Below are 15,153 nucleotides of genomic sequence, written 5' to 3'. Positions count from 1 at the left end.
ATCTCATCTTCTCCTGCCCTTAGACAGGGATTTGCATCATCAGCTCCTCTGATTCTCAGGCCTTTGGACTTTGACTGAATTACACCACTGGCTTTTTTGGGTCTCCCACTCGCAGATGGCAGATCATGAGACTTCTCAGCCTTCATCATTGCATGAGCCACTTCCTCATAATAAATCTCAGTGCCCCTCTCTCTCTCTCTAACCCTACCCCCCTCATCGTGTGTGTGTGTGTGTGTGTGTGTGTGTGTGTGTGTGTGTGTACACATACATATTCTCTGGAGACCCCACTAATACAAACCCTATATAACAATTTTCCACAGTCTGTTCCCTGGACTCTGAGGTCTGAAGGAAACTACTAAATTCTCTTTGGAAGAGGAAAGTTTTCCAATGTCTAGTAAGTTTAGGAAACATCAGGCATTACAAGACAAAGAAGCTTCTTTATTTCAGCACTCTTTGAAGACTCCACTAAGCTAACATGCATAAAGACTCCCATAGGTCTACATGAGGGTGGATCTAATATGAACCATTTCCCTAACTTATCTTATCACCAAAGTTTTGGTAATGAACCTCTTACGGAAGTATTGCTCCTTAGAACACTTTGTGGCAACAGATTATTGCAAGGCCTTCAGGAAGTGAGAAGAATTACGGATGGCGACATGCTTGTTTCCTTTTGGCTCTGACCTTTGGAGTCTCTAGCAAGTAGGTAAATTCTGTACCTCCAAATTCAACTACTCCATGTTCTTGTTTCCTGCCAGCTCAAAGTTCCATATAAAAAAGTCATTATCAAAATGTCACACTCTAATAATAGCTCATAGCAATTTAGAAAAAGTCTTGTACAGCAATACATACTTTTAGAAGTTTGAAGTCACCAAGAATTTTTTAAAGAGAAAGAAATGAAAATTTCAAAAAGACTTATGAATTTTAGGAACAATGTTCTTTAATTATTTGCAACTTATTGGAAATCATGAAGGTGATCTGTGGTGACATCATGGTCTCTAAAGTATGTTCTGAAGAATTTCACAACCAGTGTGTGTAGAGTGAACTGCCACTTTAAACTTCTAATGATTTTTGAAATAAGTCAGATAAATATCCTGCATTTTCACACTGAAACTCAGAAAGAATATTTACCAAAAAATTTTTAAGAGTTTGATTTTTTTTAAAGTTAGGATTATTTTAGCATCTTTGCAAATATAGACCTTGCTGCCAGATAGTTGTACTTTCTCAGAATTTTACTTCACACTTCATTTATTCATATATTCACTATTCATATGGAATGACGTATACATGAGAGAAATTTTTATTAGCATACTTCTTGTGAATTCAAAAATAATCATTTCTATGCATTCGTTCTAGCATAATTTCCTCTTCTTCCCCTGAGCTGAAAATATCTGAACTATAGTACAGGTACTTACAATCTTCTTGTGGCCTTACTACTATGTTTAAAAAATTTTAAAGAAATATAAAATAATATTTTTTAAAAGCTTCAAGACAATTAATGGTATATGAAAGACAAAAGAAAACTCCAAACTGTTCTTATCCTTGATATCCTAATATTCAGGGAGTCCCTCCCTTGGTTCACAACAGCCCAAGAGGGAGAGAACATTGCTGTCCTGTGTCCTGTCCAGCCGGTCAGCCAGCATCTTTGTGTGCCACCTATATGTCACTCTGCCTTGTCATCTCTGGGATCTCACTGTGGGAATTTCTTCCTGGTCTCTAGTACAATAGATACATACAGGCAGCCCCATCAATTGGTGCATGGTCTTAGCAATTGTTTGGTTCCTTGAATTACTGTAATATCTGCTGAACATGTAATTTTAGTTTCAGCAGAAGTGAGAGGAAAAGTCTCAGCTTCTTTCTCTCCAGATCACCATTTCAACTTCTAAATTTAGGCTTCTTTATTTCTTCCCTTTTTATTTCCTTTCTCTCTTTCAATTCACACCCACCATTGTGTAGTCCCTTCTGTTCTCCAAAGGTATGATGGGTTAGTGGAAAGAGTTATCTTGGAATCAAATAGATCTAGATTTGAACTCCTATTAGCTAGCTGGTTTTAAAAATTAACTTAGACTTTGTTTCTCCAATGGCAGTATAATAACAATCTTACATGTTTTTGGAAGAATCAAATGAGAAAAGTATCTATTAAAACCCTGGGACATAATGGACATTCCATAAATATTAAGCTCAGATGGAAAATGCTCCCTTTCTGTGCAATCTCCATGAACTTTTCTGCAATGTCTCCTACTCATAGTGAAAGCAGCAGAGTCAAAACTATTTGCTGGTCATTGCATTGGATTCATCATTGCAATAAAGTAATTAGGAATTAGTTTATTTAGTAAATGCAATCCATGTACATTGGACTGTGATGGGGATAGTATAAAGAAATTTAACAAACAGCCTCTACTTTCTAGAAGAAGCATTACATCTATTTGGGTAGATAAGAAATAAAACAGCAAAATATCAATTCAAAGTTATGTATGTATAATTAATTGAAAAAAATGAGTGCTATAAATGGTGTGGAAAAACTGTAGATCTTAGTGTAGGGATATTTGGAGAAGGCTTTTTGGAACTACTGAAATCTAACCATCCACGAAAGGATGCTTTTGGTAAAATGATCCCATAAGGCTATTTCTGTTTTCTGTTTTAAGCTTGATGTTTTGAAGTATTCCATGTTTGATATTCTGAATATTTTATTCAATTTCCCTTGTGACAAAATCAGAGGGTTGGTTCAGAGTTAAGATGGCTTTTAATTCTGTGGGAAAATAATCACCACTTTAACCATAAAATAAGGAATTATTTTTTTAAATGTTTATCGAAGTTCCAAAAAAAGCAAGAGGCTATTGTATTTAGACACATAACAACTTTTTAGTAATATTTTGGGGATAACTATTTTAAAATTAAGTTATTTCTACTATCATAAGCTCTAGCCATCCCACTTCTAGGTGTATATCCAAAGGAAAGAAAACAATTTGTCGAAGAGCTATATCACTCCTGTGTTTATTGTAGCATTATTCACAATAGCCAAGTAATGCAAACAACCTAAGTGTCCATCAATGGATGAATGTATAATGAAGATATGATACACACACACACACTCACAATGGAATACTATTCAGCAATGAGAAAATAGGAAATCCTGCCATTTGTGTCAAAATAGATGGACCTAAAGGACATTATGTTAAGTGAGATAACTCAGAGAAAGACTAATAGTGTTTGATATCCCTTATATGTGGAGCTCAAAACAAACAAATGAAAAACAAAAACAAACAAACAAAAAAACCAAACTTGAAAAAAACAGAGTGGATGGTAGTTACTAGATTCTGGCTGGTGGGGGAATGGGAGAAATGTTTAAAGGTATGTACTTGCAACTAGTATATAAATAGGTCCTAGAGATCTAACGCACAAAATAGTAATTACAGACAACAAAACTGTACTGTATACATTAAACTTTCTAAGAGACTAGATCTTAATTGTTCCCATCACTAGGAAATGATAATCATGTGACATGATAGAGGTGCTAACTGTCACTACAATGGCAATCATATTGCAATATAAATTGATCAAATCTATATGTTATACATCTTAAACTTATAAGTCAATTATGTCTCAATAATAAAAAAAAAAAACCAGCAGGATCAAACTGGAAAAAAGCCACCAAATAAAATAAAGTTATTTAATATTATGGTTTAGAAATTACCATGCTTCAACACTATAACTCTAATTCCTTTTTGGTGAATTCATTCATTCACTCAATAAATATAATAAGTGTCTTTCACAAATTAGAGGTGGTCCCTGCCCTCCTGGAGCCTCTTACTTAGTGAGGGAGATAGGTATTTAAATACAAATATGTAACTAAATAGATAATCACAAATTTTAATGCATGATAATAGAGGAGAAGAATGGGTACAGTATGAGAAAGAATAAAAAGGGGGACCAAATTTAGATTTGGGAATATGTCAGCGAAGGTCTCTCCAGAGAAATGACTGGTAAACTGAAAGGTAAAGAATGGAGTTTGTTAGTGAAGAACAGAAAAGCACAGGGAACAGCATGGGCAAAGGCTCAGGAGTTAGAAAGAGCCTTAAAAAGGCCACTTAGCTAACAAATAAACAGCAAGGGAAGGCTGGCATGAGATGAGATTGAGGAGGGTCTAGGAGATCATGGATTTTATTGTAAGTAAAAGAAGAGTCCATTAAAAGCTAAAGGTAACCTTTCTTAGTGATCATTATATAATATATAGTACGTAACAAACATAGTAGCACGTTGTCTGATTCTTAGCAAGTGCAAATAAATGGTGACATTACTATACCATTATCAACATGAAAATGAATTAAATCTAAGAATTCAATTCTAAGATGAATTTCTTGGAATCTTAATTGCTGTTCCTGAGCCTCTTGATTCTACATGTTAATATAACAGATTATAACCTAGTTAATATTTAATTTTTAGGAACTAGTTCTTAGAGATTCTAGTGTCCTGAAGACTCAATGTCCTAAAGATACCAGGATTCCTCAGTGAATCAAACAATTCATTTCTTTAAATAGTAATATCAACACTTAAAATACTTTGGGAGTATATTTCTTAGAATTCAAAAGTTTGAATAATATCATTATTAATAGCATACATTTATTAAGCACATACTGTTCTTAGGTACTTAAGCTTAGGTACAAAAGCATATAAGAAACAGCCCTGGAAGAGTTTAGAATCTGAAGGATCAAGTCAAAATGCACATGAAAAGATAGGAATAGGCATATTGCAGGCACTCAGGGAGTTATCACCAAGAATGGAAGCAGTCTGAACTTTCCTTTCTACTCTAGCAGTTGAATTTCAGATTAGAAAATGTCACTTAAGGGGATGATATAATTAAATATATTATGATTGAACATATTAGTGATAAACAACTCCTTGTGATTTTTTGCCTTTTAGTTTGGGTTATATATCAAATTTTAAATAATATTCATCACAGTGATTTGATCATTTTGTATACTGGTTTTGCCACTTAACAGAAACATTACCCATATTCATGTATATCATTTTAACAAGTTCATAATATTCCATTTAATTGATATATCACTATTTTCTTAACCATTCCCTCTTTTTTATATTTTATTTATTTTTATGAAGTTCTTTAAAAAGAGCCAAGAGGGAAGCTGGAAGGCCAGGGGCAAGCACGAGTCCACAGGCAGGAGTGGTTGTGTTCATCATCTGTGGGGTTATCTTCTCAGCTTTATTTGGGGCTACCACTCCCTAGCTACTCACATAAGTCCATGGAAATTATCTATCTATCTATCTATCTATCACTACTCTGACCCCTTCCCCATCCCTGGGCATTGGTGATTGGTTTATGAGCAGACATAGGCATCAGTTGGATGAATGAATCCTTTCCAAGGGACTTGGGATGAAAGAGAGCATAAGATCAATTTCTTCCCTGGAATTTGTAGTTCTAAGAGTAAAGTCTGGAAGTTGTGGTTGTGCAAATATTCTGTCAAGGGGAGTATTATATAAAGGGATTGTGAAAATGGAGGAGCAGGTGTTTATTTCTTGTGAGGGTCCAAATTAATTTCTAAGTTATTCCAACAAGGAAATGAGTGAAAGGTTGAGCATACTAAAAGATAGTTATCAGTCTGAAGGGTTTTCCAGCCAAACTCCTTTATTTTCTTCTCAAGTAAAAATACGTTAATAATTTGATTGTTCTTTCACTGGCTTCTCAGGATTCTACTTGTGAGCTCATTCTCCTTGTTTTAAAGATTCAATCAGTTAAAATATCCTCACTGTCTCATCAATCACCTGTTTCAGAAGGAGAGGTTAGATCAGAAAGGATCTTTTCCAGTTAAATTCTACAAATAGTTCCCACCATGGCATCTCCCTCTTGAGATAAAGTCTTTTTCTTTTATACCCAAGATGATTAATTGACAGTGATGTTGGCTCTGGTGAATTGTATTATTTTTTTCTAAAATATTGGTGACTCTTTCTATCAGACCCTTGTTCACCAGGCTTCTCCCTGTTATTCCTCTTTGGAAGAGCAGTAGCCTTCCTGCCCAGTGGCTGTCCAACTTGCCATGACTTCCTTTAGCCCAGAGAATGTGAGCACAGGGGATATATGCCAGTGTGAGCAGAAAATTTAAGAATCATTTCAAGGTTCTGTCATTGTTCGTTTCCCTCTGCCATGATAATGGCATATTCCAGTTAGGGGCTGCTCCTTTATTCTAGAACTTCGAACAGGGAAGACACATAGAGCAGAGCCACAGCTGACCTCCAGGCAACATGCAATATGGACAAGAAATAAACTTTGTTATTGTGAGCCACATATATTTTGGGATTGTTTGTTGCCCTAGCATAATAGAGTGGAAGCTGACTACACTATAGCCAATGACTATTTTTCCTCTCTCACTTGGGGCACAGAGGCAGTCTTCTTCTATTCTCTAATAGAGAGAGCCCGAAAGAGCTACATGCAAACATTCTCAGGATATTGTGCAAGACAAATACTTAAAAATATCCTATGCTTTTATTTTATTTCCCTTGTTATGACTTAGATAAATTAGTTCCTGGAGAAAACCTGGATTAAGCACTGCCATACCATACCCCCTTTATGGTGGTTTACCAATGCCATAAGTTCAAAAAAGAAGAAAGCAAAGTCACATGACAAATAGCTTAAACCTCTGTCAGTCTGATGTGGCAAGAATGGCCAAGAGACGATGGCGTATTCCACATCTCAATTTTTTTTTCCTATTGATTGTGAACAGATGGGAGCTATACTATTTAAGGAATAGTAAATCCTGGTGTTTGGCCATTATCCAAAGCTAAATGAAAGAAGGGGGCGGCATTCACATGGCTCAGTAACAGAAGACAACTAAAAATATGTACCCAGCCCAAACATAGCAAGGCTGCGAGTTGCTAGGCAAGAAGGCATTTTCCTCAGCAGCTTAGGGTCCTCCATTCACAAGTTTTAAATTGCCTACTAATTTGTCAGATTTATTTGTTTCATCATTGTGCTCATTTAACATCCACCTCTATGGCCTTTTATATATATATATATATATATATATATATATATATATATATATATATATATATATATATATATATATATTTACATATACATGTACCTATTCTTTTTCAAATTCTTTTCCCATTTAGTTTGTTACATAATATTGAGCAGAGTTCCCTGTGCTATACAGCAGGTCTTTGTTGGTTATCCATTTCAAATATAGCAGTGTGTACATGTCAATCCCAAACTCCCTCACTATCCTCCCCCACCCTTCCCCCAGTAACCATAAATTTGTTCTCTAAATCTGTGAGTCTGTTCCTGTTTTGTAAATAAGTTCATTTTTATCTTTTTTTTTTAGATTCCGCATATAAGCAATGTCATACGATATTTGCCTTTCTCTGTCTAACTTCACTCAGTATGACAATCTCTAGGTCCATCCATGTTGCTGCAAATGGCATTATTTCATTCTTTTTAATGACTGAGTAATATTCCATTGTGTATATATATACCACATCTTCTCTATCTATTCCTCTGTTAATGGACATTTAGGTTGCTTCCATGTCCTGGCTATTGAAAAATAATGCTGCAGTGAACATTGGGGTGTATGTATCCTTTTGGAACATATTTTTCTCTGGGTATATGCCCAGGAATGGGATTGCAGGATCATATGGTAACTCTATTTTTAGTTTCTTAAGGAACCTCCATACTGTTCTCCATAGCGGCTGCACCAATTTACATTCCCACCAACAGTGTAGGAGGGTTCCCTTCTCTCCACACCCTCTCCAGCATTTATTGTCAGTGGATTTTTTGATGGTAGCCATTCTGACTGGTGTGAGGTGATAATCTCATTGATGTTCAACATTGCTAATTATTAGAGAAATGCAAATCAAAACCTCTATTTTATATTAACCTAAGATATAGATTAAGATGATTTACACACTGAAACAGGCCCTTTTTGCTCAGTCCATTGAGTTCAAGAATGATACTACTGGCACTCAGTGGTTTCTATCCAAACACTCTAACTTTATTCTGAAAGTTCACATTTCCTGTAGTTATAAAAGTTACACTATTAATTAGGGTCCTGTGAGGGTTACTGATATAAACATTGGATGCTCTAATTAAGTTGCTACTGATTTCTTGAGCAACTGTTAGAACTGCTAAGTCTTTTCCCATAGATAGAGGAATAGTTGAATATGTAATAACAGCCTCTTAGAACAGAGCCAGATTTTCCTATTTCTGCTGCAGTGACTATGATTTTAGACTCCCGACCCAGAGGAGTAAAACAACCCACTGAGCACTAGTGTATATATAAGCATAGTGCCGGCAAGTGGGACAGTTTATTGATTGGAAGATCAAAAATGAACTGGCACTCCTGAGGCTCACAAGTGGCTATTGTACCATTCTCAGCAAATCTCACTTTATACACATTTGAGGTGCTATCGATAAGATTACACCCTAAAATGAAATAAACAAACTACAAGAACATGAAACTCTTGTAGTTTCATGGAGGAAAGATGGAGGAAACTCAACAAACATAATATTGAACAAAAGAAGCCAGATACAAGAGAATACATGTGTATAATTTCATTTATAAAGTACAAAGCCAGGTGACATTAATCTACAGTGTTAGAAGTTTGTCTTTCCACAGGAGGCAAAGGCTAAAATTGGAAGGATCATGAGGTGGCCTCCAGGGATGGTAGTCATATTTTATTTCTTGACCTAAGTGGTAGTTACATAGATATGTTCCTTTCATGATAACTCATCTAAGTGTATATTTCTAATTTGTGTACTTTTCTGTAAATAAGCTATACTTTAATAAAAAAGGGGAAAAAATCATATTCCAGAACTAAACACACAGTCTTGGGTGGTGGGGTCTCTTTTTTTTTTTTAGGTGGTGGGGTCTTAATAATTTATTTTGAGAAATTTCCTACTTCTGTTTGTCCATTAAATCAAGTTTCACTCCTTTGCTATTCTAACCAATCAACAACCTCAGCCTCTTGAACGTGGGCAAAGTCTGACCCACAATGAAATGTTGACAGATTTACCCGTTTCAAACCACATTATAGCATTGCTCATTCATTTACGTAGTCTCCCTGCCCCTGAAGCCAGGCTGATTCTTATTGAATTTGACCTAGTTCTTTATTCCATGGAATTTTTAAAGTTTGGATGACCCCAGTGAAATCCAGGCAAATTTTATATCCAAATATGATTTAGTTCCATGTAGAGTCTTAAAACAGCCTAATCTCCTGTGCATACCCAGTAGGGTTTGATTCTTAATATTTCTATGTACTTCTCCATTTGTTATTTTAACTATATTAGACTGATTCTTTATTTCACTTGAGGTTTTTGAAAATGAAATTTATTTTGAGATCTCCACCACTCAGAGTACCAGCAAATGCTTACTGAATATTCTGAGTGTTAACAGAAACATTTATCATTGGGCTTTGTTAGATAAAATCCAGTGTACTTTTTAACTCAGTCCTGATACCAGGCACCTCGAGACCGACTTAAGCTTTATGCACATCAATTATCATTAACATTTGTTTTTCTTTATAGATTCGATTTCCCAGTAACCATGGTGGAACAGTCTTTCCCCTCCCGCAAAGCTGTCTCCACCTACAGATGCCATCCAGATGTGTGATTAGATGTAATTAATATTTAAGGGTTGTTTGTAGCTGGTCTCTGGTGTGGAAACTGAGGGTTGTTGTTTTTTTTTTAGAGAGCCTCATGAGTGCTTTCCAGATAAGCTCTAAATAAAGATGGCTGCTTTCCAGACCCCATGTATACTTGTGATCAGAGAAATTTGGGTAAATTAAATCAAAATGACAGCCATGATCAAGAGTAGCTTATCATCAGAATGAATAGGACTGGGGACCCAGACTGGAGAGGTAAAACTTTTATCAAGTAAAACTTCTTAATATTAAATAATTAGGGGGGGTTAAAATTATATTTTTCTTATACTTGTTCAGTTCCACATAAGCTTTTCTTGGGCTCTCAAGCATTACTTCTTTCATAATTAACCCATAACTTGCCTCCTATTTGGTCAAAGGAAATTGTCATTTTTACTTAATATTTTTGGTGGATCATAAAGTCATAAGTCCTTGATCTGGTTTAATAAGTGGGAAATCTCATTATTTTATATTGTTTTTTATATATTTATATTATTATATTATTTTTTCAAATTTTTAGCTTCTATTTTCATGAATCATATCTATTTTTTTAAAATTCAGTTAACAAGCAAGATTTACTTTTTTCCTTCACTTGGCTTCAACAAAGAAATGTTCAAGTCTTTTATTTGTAGGACCTTCATGGTGATTATGACAAAATATACCTGGAATGGGACAGTGGTATGACTTATTAATCAAATTTATTTCCTTCACTTTATTTTTCCCTGTCCCTTGGTCTTATCTGCTAGGATGCAGATAACCCAGGAGATAGCACCATAATGGCTAATCCATTAAGACCAGCCCCAAGAGGGAATTTTCCAATAATAGACCCAAACCTACTAACATTTCAGAATGGTGGGGATTTTGATGTGGAATTTTTGTAATCTATTCCATAGTTCCATTCTATCTATTGCTTGAAGGTGAAAACAAGGTAAAAGTTGAATTTTATATTCTTATAATACACCCACTTATAGACAATTTTTGTTGTAAAATTTGTTCCCGAAGCAGATATTTTGGGACCAGGGATCCTGTATATTTGAACAACATTCTGCATAAGACTACTAATGGTGGCTGCATTAACCAGAAAAGTGATCCTGTAACCTGAATGAGAATAATATACAAATTTATTTTTTATCTGGGTGGCATAATATGTCCCGGCAATAGACATACAGGTATTAGTATACATATGAAAAGATACTAAACCTCATTTATAATAAGAGAAATGCAAATTACAACCAAACTGAGATGCTGTTTTTCATATACAAGACCAGCAATATCAAAACATTTAATAACATTATGTTAATGAGGGAGGGAGTATAAATTGTTACAACTTCTATGAAATGTAATTTGACAGTAGCAATCAAAATTACAAATGCACTTATACTATGACCTAGCATTTCCCTTTCTAGGAATTTATTTTACAGATGTACTTGCACTGTGCAAAATGTTGTGTATAGAAGAATATGCATTAAAGCATGATAGCTGTAAAGGCAAAAGACTGGAAGCAACTTAGACATCAGTTAGTGTGAAAGCAATGAACTATAGAACGGTACGTTCATACAATGGAACAACATGCAGCCATTTAAAAATAATGGAGAAGTTTTTTATGCGTTGAAATGAAATGATTTTTAGGATACATATATTATTAAAGCAAGATGCCAAGCAGTGTGTGTAGTATACGACCATTTATGCAAAAAAGGTCTGAGACTAACAAATATTTGTTCATGAGGAAAAAACATCTGTGATGAGATATGTGAGAAACTGATAACACGAGTGGTCATAGAAAAAGGGTGGCTGGGGGACGGGGGTCAGAGGGAGAGTTTTCATTCTATGTCCTTTTGTGTGTTTTGAATTTTGAAATTTGTGCCTAAATTATCTACTCAAAAAACAAATGCAGTTAGTAAAAAAAAAAAAAAAAAAAAAAAAAAAAAGCATGCAATTTCCTGATCAGCAATCTCATCCAATCAAGATTTAAAATACCATCCTAATATTAGAAGTAACACCAGGCCCAGGACACCTGCAGTTGGCACAAGCTCATTTAGCTTCCTATGTCTACAATTAATCTGCAGGACCTGTCAGTCTTCCTAGTAGACCAAATTGCCTATTTAAAGGGAGAATCAGTTGAATGGATTACCCAGTTCCTCTCACTCTCAAGTCTCAGCTGCGATTTCAATCGTTCCTTTTGGGTCCCGGTACAGTTTCTTATTTATAATTGTGGTTCATGGAGGAGCTCCAGAGGTTTCTGTTTCTATCCTGTTATAATCCTGCACATTATCTGTGTTACACATCCCAGCCAAAATTCCTCCTTCCTGCAGTGCTACTATCAGTACACACTCAGGGAGAGGAAAATTTACCCCAGGGAATATCTTTCATTCTCTGTAGCCAACAAAAAATGTATCACAACTCATAAACTCTGAATCCTTCCTTCTCCAAATCCTTCGTTGTTCCAAGGGCTGTCTCTCATTATTCTGGAATTAGTGCTTCCTCTGAACCTGTATCTTAAAACCCCTGAAATGATTATATTTATATATTTTCTCTGAAATACCTGGACTCTGGCATAGGATTAACATCTTTCTGGGAAGACTCGATATTCCATATGGAGAGAAGAAAATCAGGCTGTTTATGTTTCCCCTTAGACTGATTAGGCCAAACCAGATAAATTGAAATTAGTTTCCCTTACTTAGCATTACCCCTTAAAATTGGAAGGGAGTGCCGGTAGGGTCAGTTATTAAACCACTTTTCCTGTTTGCTGGTTATGGACACACATAAAGTCTAGAAGAGTATGCAAACCTTTAATTCAGACTCAAAAATCCCATTTCTAACCCATATTGCATACGCAAGAGTTGTGGGGTATTGATGAGGTGGAGTCTGGAAGTGGCTCCTTTGTTCTTTTCAAATTATTCCCAGTTCACCAGAAGACCAGAGTCTTTTGGAAGAGACACTAGACAAGGCCGTGTCTCTCACAATTCCTAGGGAACAAATCCACCTCTTTGGATGCTTTATCTCCTTCCCTCTTTCTTCCATTAATGCTTTGTTTCACTTCCCCTGATTTTCTCCTCAGCCTCTGGAACGGTTTTCTGTCATTTCATTCCATTCAGTTCCACTCTGGGTGAAAAAAGGTAGGATGGGGGCAGGGATCCTGGAATCCTGCCAATGGACTATAGAAATAATCAAACCTTCAACAGTGGGCCCCAAGATTATCTCCTATGACGCTGAAACAGACTTTTTCTTCCTCTGCCTTGGATTCCATTCCTAAGTGCTGTTTTTTCCTCTGTTTTAGGTAGGTGCTAGGGCTGGAGGAAGGGGAAAAGCTTCATGCTGCTCTACACTGTTTTTAGGAGAAAGAGGCATCCCACATTTAGCCCTAGCCTGAAAGCATGCCTGTTTAATCCAGAGTCAACTTAACTAGACAGCTTTAGCTTTGGCTGCATCTGAATTCTCCCCGCTCCTTATGTTTCTCCTTTGTTCAGGAAAATTATCTACCTTCTTTACCAGCTTGTCTTCCGACTCAGCTCTTTACTTAATATGAATGATTAAAACCATGCAACTAAGAACATCAGAAAGCCTACAGTCAAGCTAATTTATTTTAATCAAAATTTGATCCACAGAGTTCAAACTGGTCCCACTAGACAAAAATATCCAGTGAAATGCAGAAGATGCTTTGGGAGCCTGGAGAAGGTCAGTCAGCATTTCCAAGGATTAATACCGATTTAAGATCATTAAAATGACCTCTGGGAAAGCAAATAGCAATTATGAAATAGATATAGATATTGATGTATATTTCAACATTTGGTCCAGTGGGACTGTAGACTCCTCTGGGCTTCTAAGTTGAACAAGTCTGGAAAAATCATCTATGTATTAATATCTTAAATGCATGTGCACAATTGTAAATTTGGGGGTCCAAATTAATGTTAAGGTAAAAATGGGTATCCTGCATTCAAGAGCAGAATGGAATGCCTGCATTATATGGAAAAGGAATCCCATATTCTATAATTATAATTTAATTTTAAAAAACCATCTCTGTAGTAATTGTATATTAAATAGCATCAGTCAGTTATTGGAGCCCCTTTTACAATAGGCTCACGTCCTAGATTTTCCATCTATTTCATTCCAAATCCTCATGGCAATGTTAACCAGTCAGACACCCAGTTCTCTAATGCTCTCAGACACTGTGTACTAGCTTAAAGCAGTTTATGATTATTTTAGGTTATTCAAAATTGTCCATAGTGAGTAAATCTTTCTCAGCTATGGTATGCCTTGTAACTGCCAGTTGCTGACTAACACTGCATCTTCTCAAAATAGTTGATTCTACCTCCAACTGAGTGGAGTCTCCTAGGACTTTTGATTGGGCCTTACTTTTAGCTGGTTATTAGGAAAGGAAATGAAGCAGATGTTGAAAACTTCCCATTCCTGTGGACTTAACTGCTATTCCTGGCATACAGAAAGCATTAAAATATTCATATATTTTGAATGAAGGTGGAGTGAATATCTGATCAGAAATATCTTTCAATTATGCTTGTGATTTATGGCTTCCGTTTGACATCCTGCTGGACCTTGTACCTAGCCTTTGTTTTTCTTTGCTTCTCTTCTGTAGGCCATACAACATAAGTACCATACCTTTCATCCAGTGGAGATAGGAAGAGAGAAAGGCAGTCATTACAGCCACGACTTAAAATGGATTTACAAAATTGCCACGTATGTGAAGCTCACATTTGTATAAACTCAAATGTACTATATTTTACTAATAGGGAAAAATGTAGTTGAGACATAGAGAAAAAGGAAACATAATAGGATAATAGAAGAAATAAATCAAAAAAAGAGAATTATGGTTAATGTATTTTCTAAGTATTCTTCACTCTCGCAGCATCAGGGCAAGTTCTGCCGTTGGCTCTGAAAAGCCTTTAGAGATTTGAACAAAGTAGAAGTGATGGTCTTTACCGAAATTTTTCATTTAAAAAGACAGCCTGATGTACAGTTATATAAAAGAAAAAATAGCTAGTACAGGCTAAGTTGGTGTGTGACCTAATCTGGAGAAGACCCAGTGGATTTCATCTCTCCAAGACCATACCTTGCTTGAAGATAATAAACTTTGTCTATCCACTCTGTTTCCTCCCCAGGGCCAGCATTATGACTTTTGTAGGTGCTAGGCATTTTTGCCTTTGTGTGTCCCTTTCTTCTATAAAAATACTAACAATTATATTTTCAACTGATACAATGACAAATATGTTAATATTATTAAACAGTTTTCTCTAACCTATACATTGTTTTTTCTTCTGATTAAAGAAAAGAGCAAACATTTTGATTTGTGAGCCCCTAAAGGCATCGTGGCCCTAGGCACAATGTTTTCCTTGCCCTATGGATGGTTGGCACGAAATGACTCAGTGCTGTAGCTGGAAGGATCTTTAAGTGGAAGTTCAATGTTTTCTTGTACTGGGCCAAATAACATTACATTGAAATGAAAAGTAAACTATTGGAACATTTCTAATTTGTGCAGTTCAAGGATGGATG

This window comes from Mesoplodon bidens (assembly GCF_964165515.1).
Source record: "Mesoplodon bidens genome assembly, chromosome: 16".
Taxonomy (NCBI): Eukaryota; Metazoa; Chordata; class Mammalia; order Artiodactyla; family Ziphiidae; genus Mesoplodon; species Mesoplodon bidens.
The sequence above is the reverse complement of the archived record's forward strand: the minus strand, read 5'-3'. Positions refer to the sequence as shown.